This window comes from Stigmatopora argus, chromosome 11, assembly GCF_051989625.1.
Source record: "Stigmatopora argus isolate UIUO_Sarg chromosome 11, RoL_Sarg_1.0, whole genome shotgun sequence".
Lineage (NCBI taxonomy): Eukaryota > Metazoa > Chordata > Actinopteri > Syngnathiformes > Syngnathidae > Stigmatopora > Stigmatopora argus.
Genome location: NC_135397.1, coordinates 15,242,763 through 15,255,924, shown reverse-complemented (window position 1 = coordinate 15,255,924; position 13,162 = coordinate 15,242,763). Strand labels below are relative to the sequence as shown.

Here is a 13,162-nt window from a genome sequence, read left to right as displayed (position 1 = left end):
AATGGTTGTTTGTCTCCTTGTGCCCTGTGATTGGCTGGCCACCAATTAAGGTTATGGCCTGAAGTCAGCTGGGATAGGCTCCAGCACCCTCTGTGACCCTAGTGAGGATAAAGCGGTTCAGAAAATCAGATGAGATAAATTATTTATTCTGCACATAAAGTATATATATATATATATATATATATATATATATATATATATATATATATATATATATATATATACATATATATAATATTACAATTGATAATATATTGATTAAAGCAACAAAAAATTCTGAAGAGCCCCTTGCTACCATGCCGTGAGGGAAGATTGACCCCCTAAAAATATGATTTCACAAATGTCACCAATATTGCACCAATATGACAATATACGAAAGGTATTCATGAATTCACCATGTACTGTAAAATCTCGTGAATAAACAATCCCTTAAAATTCTGCGTGGTTCACGGTAATCTCATTGTATTGGGAATGTAGTGAAATTTCAAGGCCTCTGATACGAAAGCGTGTGCAAGGTACAATTCCCAGAGCGCAAGGAAAAGCTTGTTAAAAGTCTAATAGTCGCTATCAAAGGCTATTGATTAGCTTTCCTGCCCAGCTTGGATGACAAAGTGAGCATTAAGCCTGAGCTGTACGCTACAGAGCTTTCGTTAGGAGACACAGTTATTTGGGGGGGGCGCCACCCCCAAAGGGGCTCTGTCCAGTACACATTGCGATCCTTTCACCCTCCTGCCACCAGATAATCAATTTTACAGCCCAGGATCAAACACTGAGCCCCCTGGCTACCATAACACACACACTAAATAAACCTTCTGAGAAGTTACTTCCTCCCCTTGTTGTTCATTTTGGCTCCCTGCACCACAGCCGAACATGACATCGCACCAACACAACAATTGAGTCCTCCTTAAGTGCGTTTCGGGGTATCTTTAGCGGGGGCACTGGTGCAAACGGGAAGAATAGGTTATATCGGGTAAGTCACTACAACAAAATTAATGGATGTCTGCTGAAATATTCATATGATTAACCCCCAACCCAGTGTTCAAATGCACACACACACACGCCTGCGCACAAGCAAATCCGCATTGATGTGTTTGTGTCGTTTTCGCTCGGCTGCACTCTAATGGAAGTGCACTTTCGCTCTTGGCTGCATGGCTTTATTTGCACTTTTACCATGGAATTTTGATCCTGTGCATTGAGCTAATTATCTAAGCGTAAGTGTTGAAACTTGATTGTTAAAATAATAAATAAAAATAACAATTTTTACAATTTTTCAGGAATGAATTATAAAATAGCAGGAAGATGTGATGGGGAGGTTATGCCAATGTGCTTTAACCTGTGGTGATGTTACGTCTTGTGCGGCGTCGAGCGTGGAACAGAACATAGAGTATGACCCAAATGCAGGGAAGCAATCAAGGGACGAGTGCGTGGCGTGCTCCAACAAAAACTTTAATGACTGAGGCAGGAGGGGATTAAAAAAAATATCAAGGACTTCCAAATAAATAACAAAACCAAACCTGACGTGGAAATACATGGGGAAACGAGGAACTTGAAACATGGCATGGCAACTTAGCATGATGCAAACAAAGGAGACGATTTGACAAGGACTCACAAACACACAGGGTTTAAATAGACAGACAAGGGTTGATTACAAAATACACACACCTGATCAATTGAGAGAAGCGAAACCATGACAACAATAGGTGAAATGCATACAATAATCACACGGACAGCACACAGAAGGGGAATGCACACACATCCATCCCAAAACACAAGTACACATTACAGGTGATAGATAGATTAAACATTTGTAGACATTTGTAGGCAGCTGTCCTGAAAGTAGAGTATCTGTAATTACAGATGCTTCTAAATTCGAAATTTTAAGGGTACGATACACTTTGATATGCAAATGACCGTTCCAATATCCGAAAACATGATCCAAGTTACGAAATTCCCCAAAACATAAATACATTTGCTGTGTCCATTATTTTACTTTTAAATTGACCTGCATCCTGCTTGACACTCTACTGACCCCCTATTGAAGTCTCACAACAGCAACTTTTGACCCCCCCATTTGTTGTCAGAGATTTCTTTATTTAAAATTCATCTCATCTCATCTCATTTTCTGACCCGCTTTATCCTCACTAGGGTTCCAGGGGGGGCTGGATCTTATCCCAGCTGACTTCGGGCCAGAGGCGGGGGACAACCTGAATTGGTGGCCAGCCAATCAAAGGGCACAAGGAGACAAACAACCATTCACGCCCACACTCATACCTAGGGGCAATTTAGAGTGTCCAATCAGACTACCATGCATATCTTTGGAATGGAACCGGAGTACCCGGAGAAAACCCACGCAGGCACGGGGAGAACATACAAACCCCACACAGATGGACCGACCTGGATTTGAACCCAGGTCCACCACTGTGAGGCCGGCGTGCTAATCACTCATCCGCCGGGCCGCCCATTTATTTAAAATTATTGGTGCAAATGAAATTGATAGACGGGCCCTGTTTTCCATCGAGGAATAACAGAAGATAAAAAGTGACGTGCAGTTGACTGGTATAGCAAAGCAATACAGGTAGGCCATAACCTACCTACTAGCATCGTACCCTATTGAAGCAGAAGGAAACATTAAAACCGACGACTCGTTAGCATGGCCTCTTTGCACTGAACGACGAGATGGAGATACTGTTACTCATTTTGAGTTCTATATAATGCTAAGTTATTTAGAATTCACAATTTGAAGTTTAGATGTATGTTGATGTGCATGCGTTCGTGTGCTAATGTTAACTTCCCCCTTATTATCCACTGTACTTCTGCATGAAGAGAAAATGTTTTTGCATGCTTGTTATTCATTTTATTACATTAATAAATAATTTTCTAACATTTTCTCACATCTTTGCGTGTTTCTCACACCTTTCCTACAAAATTGGGACACTTTGATCCTTTTTAAAGGGGTTAGGTAGTTTTTTGAGGCCCGTTGAAAAAAATATAGAATTTACATATAAAGTACTGCTCTACTTGGAAAAATCCAAGTTACGAAACAAGTTCTGAAACCAAATAATTTTGTAAGTGTTTACTGGAAATGCCTTCGAGTAGAATGTTCTTTTTAAGGATTAGTTCTACTAGTTATCTCTGTTGATAGATTTATTTAACAATCAGTAAGCAAACTACTATTTAATATCTTGAAAGGCTTTTCAAAAGAAAGCTCACATCCATTCATGATAATTAGTGCTGTCATGGAAGGGGCTACTTTAAATGTGTTAAGAAATTGTGGAATGACAATGGTTTATATTTGTTTTTTAATTGTATATGTTAAAGTTAACCACCAATTAGAAGTGAACTCAGACGATTTTCTCTGGTGTGTCACTGAGACTGTATTTAGTAACTTACTAAGAGGTTATTCCATTTATTCATGATCCAAACCACAGTGTGAGCAATTGCGTGTGTGCTTGAGACAATGTGAAGCGAACCATGAAATGAAAACACCACACAACCATTTCAGTGCATCTCTCAATTAAGACATTGTCTTTGCCATGCAAGTGTTACCACAAACGTTAACCAGCCGCTTTTTCGTCATCATTCCTTTAGAATCGTCCAGTTTTCACTGGATGCCTGCTTTCATTTTTCTTCAAGTCTTGCATCATGGTGCAGTCCATGACTTCTGTTTTTTTTTAAAGTTTTCAATAGATCCTGTAATTCTTCTGAAATGGTCCTCATTTGCTTATTGACTGTTTAGACTTTTGCTCTTTAGGTGGTTCTGACTTTTTGGCTTGTTCCATACCTGTCAACCTCTGCCGATAACTGCCCTTATAAATGATTATGATTCCCCTTACAAACCCCCCAAAAACCTTACAAACACCGTACGAGTCGTACGGTGTTTGTAAGGTTTTTTGGGGGTTTGTAAGGGGAATCATAATCATTTATAAGGGCAGTTATCGGCAGAGGTTGACAGGTATGTTGTTCATACTTGGGCTTAAATAGATTTTCAATTGATTGAAACTTTTTATCAAATTTGTCCTACACTGGAACTTGTTTATGAACTGGTTCTCATTGTCCTAAAGCAGGGGTCTCAAACCGATTCCGCAAAGGGCCACAGTGGGTCCTAGTCTTTGTTTCAACGGATCCAGTGTCGACAGTTTAACCAACGAGGGGTCTTCTAAAATAAGACTGCAATCAACTGATTACACTTGCAAAAGGTGTCCGCTTGTTCACTTTGAATGAAAACCTGCATCCCCATGGCCCCGAGGACCGGTTTGAGACCGCTGTCCTAAAGGATTTTTTTTAGAACTAATATTAAACTGAGTTCTCCACCTTAGTGGCAGTGTGATTACGAGTGCAAATGGTTGTCTTTCTTTTTGTGTGCCCTGACTGATGACCAGTCCGCCTATTGCTCCAAGTCAGAGGGGATAGGCTCCAGGACACCGTGAGATAGACAAGGATGACTGGTGTAAAAATGAATGAATTAAACATTCAGTCAATGATAGATTGATGCCTATTAAAAATTAGGTATGCTGATGAATATTAGTGGGCATTAGATACTTTGCAATTTTTTGACACTATCCCGTGTGTGGTCAATTGGTCGCCGGTCTTTTGGTCGCCATCTTTTGGTCGCCATCTTTTGGTCGCCATCTTTTCGGTTGCCGGTCTTTTGGTCGCGGTCTTTTGGTCGCCCCGACCGCGACAACGGGCGACCAAAAGACCGACGACCAAAAGACCGGCGACAAAACAAGGTAAAACAACACGGTCTACGCATCAATAAAAGCCAACAATGGCCCTGAGCAGTTTCACTGAGCCGACGTGTGAGTGTATAAGAGTTTGTATGTAAATGCGTTGTCCCTTTAAGAAGGTACGTCAGTCAGGGTCTTAACAAGTTCTCCAACAAAAAACAATAAAAGTCCGGAAAATGTGGAGCTTTTCTTTAGCCTAATAATTACTAGGTCATTAAGTATGACTAAATAGTAATTAGCAGTTTGTATTTAGGGAATTTGAGCAACGATTTAAATGGTAATTATCACTTACCTTCCGGGCGACCAAAAGACCGGCGACCAAAAGATCGGCGACCAAAAGACCGGCGACCAATCGACCGTGTACCCTATCCTCCCCCTTCAATCTGAGCACAGGATACACATAACTCACAGCAAAACAGCTCCACTATGCATGTGCAAAGAAGCTGACTTTACAGAGCCTACTGTCGATTGGTGTCCAAGGAAATCCTAGTTTAGGCCCATGGAAGTCAACTTTGGAGCTTTGGGGCTGCTCCATCCCTTCTCTTATATTTTAAACATGAAACTAGTCACTTACAGTCAGATGAACAAGTCTGGCTTAACGAAAGAGCACCCTGCAAATACTCATGTAAAATTAAACACTATTAAGGTTAGTTGGGGTTTTGGTTGGTTTGTTTGCTTTTCGACTCTTCCCCTCCTCTCGTAACCAGCTGCGTGTACTTTGTAATCAAACCTTGTCTGTCTATTTAAACCCCATGTGTTTGTTAGTCATTGTGGGATCGTCTGTAAGTTTCCATGTCAAGTTCCTCGTTACCCCATGTCTTTCCACGTCAGGTTTGATATTGATATTTGATGCTAATTCCTTATTATTTTCGTGATACCCTTGCCACGTTTTATTAAAAGTTTTGTGAGAGCACTCCATTCCAAGTCCTTGACTGCTTCCCTGCATTTAGGTCCTACTCCACGTTCCACGACCGAGCTAACAGTAACACACAATTTGTTTAGATGATGCACCAGAACACGCCACTGCAAAAAGCTTCAACATTTTAATTAGGCTTTAGGCGCGCTGTGCAAAGTGTGGAGGGTAGCCGTTTGCTGGGAAAATGTGGAAATGTTTGAGAAAGACAATACCAACTTGACTCTTTGGAACGTTCACATCTGCTAAGGAATACACTGCTTGAATGATGTCATGAGACTTGCAACATGGGCCTGACTAGACATGAAGGCTCCATGACTTTGTGATGGCTCCACTTTGGCGGAATTATGCTAAATACGTATTATAATTGCGATACTAAGTATTATGATTGCAGCCGATTTGGCGTGGTGCACTTTAGTGGGAAGCGGTCAACATTGATCACTTGGCCACCACAGGACCCTCGCATTCCTGGATGAGAGTGGCACTGCCCAAGGTACAACATTTTTCTTTGAAGTAGCTCCTTATATAGTACTTTTTGCTTAGTTAGTATCATGCTCTCTTTTGAACCTTCACTTATCCAAAATAGGTTTCGGCCTGAGCGACCTCATGTTGTGGGCTAAAAATTTTTTTGTTTTGTTTGTTGTTAAACTAGTTTTTTACTTGGTTCCAAGCAAATTCCCGGTATTAAACCTAATTTAGGCTTCGTGTGGAACTGATTTCTTTCTTGGTTTCAAACTGGTTTTCACACAGTGCTTACTTGGTCTTAAACTTGTTTTGATTTTATTCTTACATAAAGCCACAACGGGATCAACAGATTATTCATATGTAGTTTGACAAATAATGCAATTTAAATAGTGTATAATTTTCTCCTAGTTTTACTGGACCACGAGGTGCTGTTCACCAGATTAGTAATCCTCTGACTAGCATGGAAGTAATTCTACTTTTCCAAAGTAAGTTTTCATTTGTCGGAGTTCATTGACAAGCTTGTCATGGTGCTAAAATATAATTATAGCATCTAGGGAAATGATAGGCACATTGTGATTTGGAGATAATTGCGGTATAGCGTATTTTTTTTTGGTAGCACAAATTAGACGCACCAATGGCACTAACAACCTGTCTACATGTGAGCGCGTGTGTTATGGCGAATGTCCCCTGATGACACCAGATAAGAAACATAATGATTGTTAAATGCGGTATCTTATTACTAATAACTCCGACCAGAATAGACATGTTAAAAATCATTAATAGATCATTCAAAGGGGTTGGGGGTAGGGATATCTAACGCCCGCCTTCGCAGGTGCTGAGGCAGGTTAGGATTTAGGTTGATGGACGACTAATCAGCAAATCAATTAGGCCTTGACCCAGAAAGTGAGACAAAAGAAGAAGAAATTACTTTATTTCATTCTCTCCTCTGACTCGTGGCTGTCTCAGCTCGGACCCTCTGGTGCTGCTGATGGCTCCAAACTAATCCTTTGGGCTCAGAACCTATAGTTTCTTTTTAATGGATCCATCTATCAAAATGTTGAGTATGAACAATGTGCACTAAAGACAGCTTAGAGAAGTCAATGAATCTGACATAATATAACTACCCTATTTATTTGAGTATAACGCGCACCCGCGTATAACGCGCAGCCATAATTTGTGACTAAAAATTGTATACAATTTTTAGCATCAGGAAGCGAGCCAGCGTCAGGACATAAGGTTTGAATGCGGGGGTTAGGGGACTCGCCGTCGTGCCTCACCAAAGAAATTACCCAGTAGACAAAAGCAAGTTCTGAGGAGCTGACACTTGTTTTGAGAGTGTGTCAAGAGCTTTGCGCCACAGCCACCATTCTCATTGCTGCTCATCAAAGAAGTGAGAATACCAGGGACGACCTTCTAAAGTTTAAGAAAAAACGTGGGGAAGGGAGCTTGGGATTTAGATGCTTTACTTGGGGAAATTAGTGATAATATGTCTGACAAAGTGGGAAGGACAAGTTATTTACAAGTGGGAATTGCTCAGGAGTGAGAAACACATCGCGAGGAAAATAATCCAAAACACTTTAGCGAGGCACCTTCTTCTTAGCCACTGTTGATAAGTGAAAACCCTTCGTCTGTGCGTGTGTTTTATTATTTTTTTGGAGGCCAAGGTTTAGATGATTTAAGTTTATGTTTTGGGCCTCTAGTTTAGCGTTAGGGTTGGGGTAGTCAAGGCAGAGTGATTAGGTACTTCAATGTAAAGATAAATTCAAGAAGAGTTTCAAGTTTGTCTTTATATAGAATCACAGGAGTGCCAAAATTAAATTTCTCCCAGGCTGCCTGTCATTCAGTCAGTTTCTTGTTCAATTTATAGCTCTCCATTTTATTTGACCATCAGTGTAAGTTTGTCGGTCATCATCTCTGTTGGTGGGTAATTCGGTTTACCTCTCAGTCTATATGTCCTTTTTGTATTCATTATTCTACTACAGTAAAATGTTAACACTCACATTGTCACAGGAATTCAAAGTGACTACACAAATGTGTAAATGTTGTTTAAATGTTGTCCAGTATTGTTTACACCACCAAAGTTATAACTGTCCTCTAATCTGAATGGCGGTAAGAGACCACAATACATCAGTGTGACTTAAAAGGGAATGTGGAGTGTAGGGCCAGCAACGTATAACACAAAAAGGTGATGACAGGCCATGTTGACATGCTATTTAACCACGTCAGTCACTCTTCAGCAGACGATGTGACACTGAGCTGGCACATAAGTCACTACATCGCCACGTCCCTTCTTTCAAATGGCCACATTTAAACTGGGGATGACACGCCATTCACACTGCATCCCACCTCTGTGAGAGAGCACAAGTATAGACACAGAGGGAATTGTGTCGTGATGCTCCCAATTCCTTTTGTTGGTACTTTCAGGGACATTGACCCAAATGCAATCAGGTATACATCAATTTGGGCAATGCTTATCCCAGTTCCTGGTCTTAAAGTTTCATGATCTTGTAAAGGATTCCCCATGAAAATAGTTCATATTTTCATTTTTTAATTCATTATTGTACACTTTGGGCAAACCCAAAAAACAAACTTCCCTTTTTTTCCTTTGAAGGTTACCCCGATAAAGGCAAAAGGCAGTGAAATACAGTTTTGGTTGACAATAGGACCTTCAACCTCTTAATGAATATGACCTCAGAGTCCTTCCCACAATTCTCCAGGCTCCCATTACCCCATGAAAAAAATCCTCTAGTGTTTAATCATTCCAAGGACTCTGGGGTGAGCTCCAACTCTAATCAATGAACCCCATCTACAGGGGAGCCTGTATCCCTGGCGACTCTGTTGCCAAGAAAGTTGTATTTGGCAAGCCCTTGGTTCACCATAGAGATGAGTCCTCAAACAACAAACTTTTTTTTACCATGTGCTGAATGGATTTTTAATGAATGGTGAGATTCAACAAATGTTATCTTTAAAGGACCTTTTAAAGTGAGACAGGTTTTACAAGAAGAAATTGTCAGCTAGTTTTCATATATCTCATTTTTATAGAACCTCTGTCCTTTCTTATTTCTTTATATTATCTCTCTATAACATTCTCATGTACTGATAGTTGATGGCCAACTTAATTTCCTTGCTGTCCCACCGAACACCGCTGGCTTTCAAAGCCTGGCTGTGTCCATTTGGAGCTTTGGCTTGTTTGCCCTACAAAGGACGCCTTTGCAGAGAATGCACCCCCAAGAGAGCCTTAAAAAAGGGAAGAGCATCTTTTTCCAGAGCTCTTCTCATTGATGAAATGTTTTCACTTCCTCTTCAATTATTCAGGGTGTTTTCATTGGAGAAGTCCCAGCGGCGCCCTGGTGAGATTTGCATCTTGATTTATTTGTCATATATCCTTTCTAGCGCTAAATTCTTTATACCTCTCCGGTGGTGCTGTTAATGCATCTTTCATGGGGCCAAACACGCCCACATTACACCTTGGCTCTTGTAGAACTGATAAAAATGCATTTGTAAGTTATTTTTTCCCCCCAAACTCATATTTTTTTGTCAGGTGTGGCACTTTTCTACACTTCACTTTCACGAGTGTGACCTGGAAATTGTAGCCCACAATGAATGAGTGACACAATTAGGTAAAAATGACACTAGCCACAGGCGAGAGGAGAGTTTATTTTTCAAGCGCTCTTTAGTAAGTCACCATGAAGTAGAATTTACTACCGGTGAAATATTGTTAAATGGAAACGATGAAACAAAACATAGTGCAAAAATACGGTTAAAAAAAGATTTTTGTTTTTGCCTAAGAAAGGGATTTTCATTATATGGACGATGTCACCAGCCTCCTTCACGCAGCAGCACGCACATCTCGATTGCTGAAGAGGATGGATGAGTTGACGCCATGGATGAAGATCAAACCCAAACTCTGTATTCTGTCACTCAGAAGAGTAGTCAGAAACGACAACACCACTTTTGTCATCGTCAGAGAAAGAATCCCTCTCCTCTCTGAGTGACCCATTAAAAGTCTGGGGAGGCAGTGCACTACAGAGCTATGTGATGTGGAGGACCATCACAAAACAACTCACTGATGGCCTGGCAAGGATTGACCAGAGCAACTCCTTGGAAAGTTCAAGGTCTGGTGTTATCAGTTCGCACTCTACAGCAGGGCTGCTCAAACATCTACTTTTCAAGGAGCCAACGTTGCACAGTATACCCTTTTTCCTGACAAAGCTCAGCAGTTATGTATGATGAGACCCCTTTTTTCCAACTCCCGGTTCATGCGTCCCATTATTAGACCGCGAGTTTCGGCCACCATGCTAGGAGCCCCGTCAGTCGTGATGCTAGCTAGCTTTGACCAGTTCAGGTCCAACTTCTCCATGGTTTGGCACACTTTGTCAAAAATATCCTCTCCCGTTGTAGTCCCTTTGAGACTTTGGAGGGCTGCCAGATCCTCGCAAATCTCAAAGTTTGCGCTAACTCCACGAATAAAAATGAGCAGTTGCGCTGTGTCTTGCACGTCCGTGCTTTCAGCCAGTGCTAATGAAAAAAAGTCAAATTATTTCGTCTTCTGCTGCAGCTGGGCATATACATTACTCCCGATTTCTTCAACGCGTCTGGTCATTGTACTCACCGACAGACTTACGGCATTAAATGCATCTTTCTTCTCGGGACACACCTCCTCCGCGACAGTATCCATACATTTCTTAACAAACTCTCCATCAGTGAAAGGCTTACCGCTGCTTGCTATCAATTTAGCAACCCAAAAGCTGGCCCGAACGGATGCCTGGTTCTGCTGAGATAGTAGTCCACTTTTTCACTTTGAGAGTTTGTCTGCTCGTATTTGGCCTTGCAAGCTATCGTACTTGTCTTTGTGACGGGATTCATAGTGTCGGCAAAGATTGTATTCTTTGAATACCGCCACCGTCTCTTGACAAATGAGACAAACAGCCTTTTCTTTGCATTGAACAAAAAAATAATCGTTTGTCCACTCCAGGTTAAATACCCTGCATTCTGAATCAATTTTTCTCTCACCTGACTTTTTCGCCATTATTCCGTTCTCAAACAGGTTGCAGTTTTTATATGCTTGAATAGTCCGCGATGGTCCCAGGGCTCCGCCCTCACCTGCGATCGTCCAGATGTCTCGGTAACACTGCTCGTGCATGCAACGGTGGACGTGCCCGCATGCATCAAAGGGAAACACTCTCCCCGCGCGTGTCACCAAAGAAGCAATGCGAAGCCCCGCTTCACTGGGATGATTTGTGGGCTCAGCAGGGGTGCAATGAACCAAACACAAGATTAAAACGTCCCAGTCTTCAAGGCCAAATAGGAAAATAAATCCGATAGCGTCTCTGGTATTGTTCAGAGGGCCGGTCCAAATGTGCCGGCGGGCCGTATCCGGCCCGCGGGCCGTAGTTTGGTGACCCCTGATCTACACAGTCGAGGTTGGCTGCCGAGGCTACGTCAGGCTGTCAACAACACGCCTCCTGACGGATGCAAAGATGTCTGGAGGCAGCCTGAGGAAGGCCATAAAAGATCTGGCAGAGGAGGCAGAGAAAGGCAGCTTTTGGGTCTGGCTGGGGAGGATGGGAAAAGCTGGGGAAGCAACAACTAACCCCAACAATGGCTGCAGGAGGCAACAGCTATCAACTGCAGGAGGTGACCGGGGAAACATCTCTGTCACTGCACCGCCATCAGAATATGTTCCAAGATTAAAGGAGCGAAACGTCAATGAATGGTGGTTCGTGGCTGATGACCCTGCAACTGACCCGTGAGCACCGGAGGAGGTGTGACAGGCAGAAATGCCAACCAGGAAAAAAAATCTATACTTGTACAAAAACTGACTTTCCGCGTTAATGTCAAGAAAACTTCTCAAACAGGATCCAAATGTTGGTATTACTGTACCTTTGGTAATTTGCCGAAACCTCCCAACCTCTTGTTATACCGCGGTGAGGTTTGTCTGTGGGGTGTCATGGCGTCATTTTATGTTTTATTTTGAAGGTTTTACCCTCCTTGCTTCACGGAACTTGCGCTTTATCAATGCAGCCATGATCACCCATTGCTTCACACCTGTTTCTAACTTCTTTATATAATTAGTCAGTATCTCCTATGTGATAGGTTCATCCAATTGTAAGTTTATCCTTAGGTTTTTCCGTATTCAGCTTTCAATAAAAAGGCATCTGTAGTCACATCCACATTTAATTCTTGCAAGAGAGAATACATCCATCCGCGTCTCCGGCCAAGATCATTCTAACAACTCGAAGTCCGTTTCGCTAATTTTATCATAAGATTTTCACGCCATGCCCCACAGAAGTCTAAACATTCGTAGAGTCTCACAACAATTTTGTACAGTTATCAAAACAATTGTAGGACCTGTCGAATCGTCTCACAACAATGTTGTACAGTTATCAAAACAATCGTAGGACCTGTCGAATCTTCCCAAGCGAGTTTCGATGCGAACCCTTCAGCGAAGAGGGGCTTCCCAAAACAGTCCTTGGTTCCCAAGAGCGCTTGTTGTGAGTCCATCTTCCGAAGCCGAAAACAGTCCTCAGTTCCCGAGAGCAATTGTTTTGAGACCTCTCCCTGCCCATGGCCATTCCCTGTCCTCTCGATGTGAACCACAGTTCTTACTTTAGCAAGGCATGCATTAAAATGGCTTTTATTAATGCCAATAACTCTAACATAAAAGCACAGCGTTCAACACATATATATTGTTTAATATTGTTACACATTCAGGATGATCATTACTATTCCTAATAAGCAAATATATTGATTAATATAGTAAGCATGTTTATAATAAGGCTTTCTATTCCTAAATAAGCATTGCAACCACATTTATAATAATGATTACTCCAATACTATGACTATGTTTTTGCCGGAACGTCATCACCCACTGATGTGTCACCCAGGTGACTTCGGGCCAGAGGCGGCGGACACCTTGAATTGGTGGCCAGCCAATTGCAGAGCACAAGGAGACAAACCTATACCTAGAGACAATTTAGAGCGTGCAATCAGCCTACCATGCATGTCTTTGGAATGTGGGAGGAAACTGGAGTACTCTGATCAAACCCATGCAGGC

At 41.9% G+C, this 13,162-nt stretch overlaps 1 long non-coding RNA gene across 1 annotated transcript; it reads right to left on the bottom strand.

Annotated features, from left to right (window-relative positions):
- Positions 1-12,266: 12,266 nt before the first annotated feature.
- Positions 12,267-12,734, bottom strand: LOC144085143 (uncharacterized). The gene is made up of 2 exons (XR_013304033.1): positions 12,510-12,734; positions 12,267-12,456 (listed from the first exon to the last, which is right to left on the bottom strand). It is a non-coding gene; the product is annotated as an uncharacterized LOC144085143 (long non-coding RNA).
- Positions 12,735-13,162: the final 428 nt, after the last annotated feature.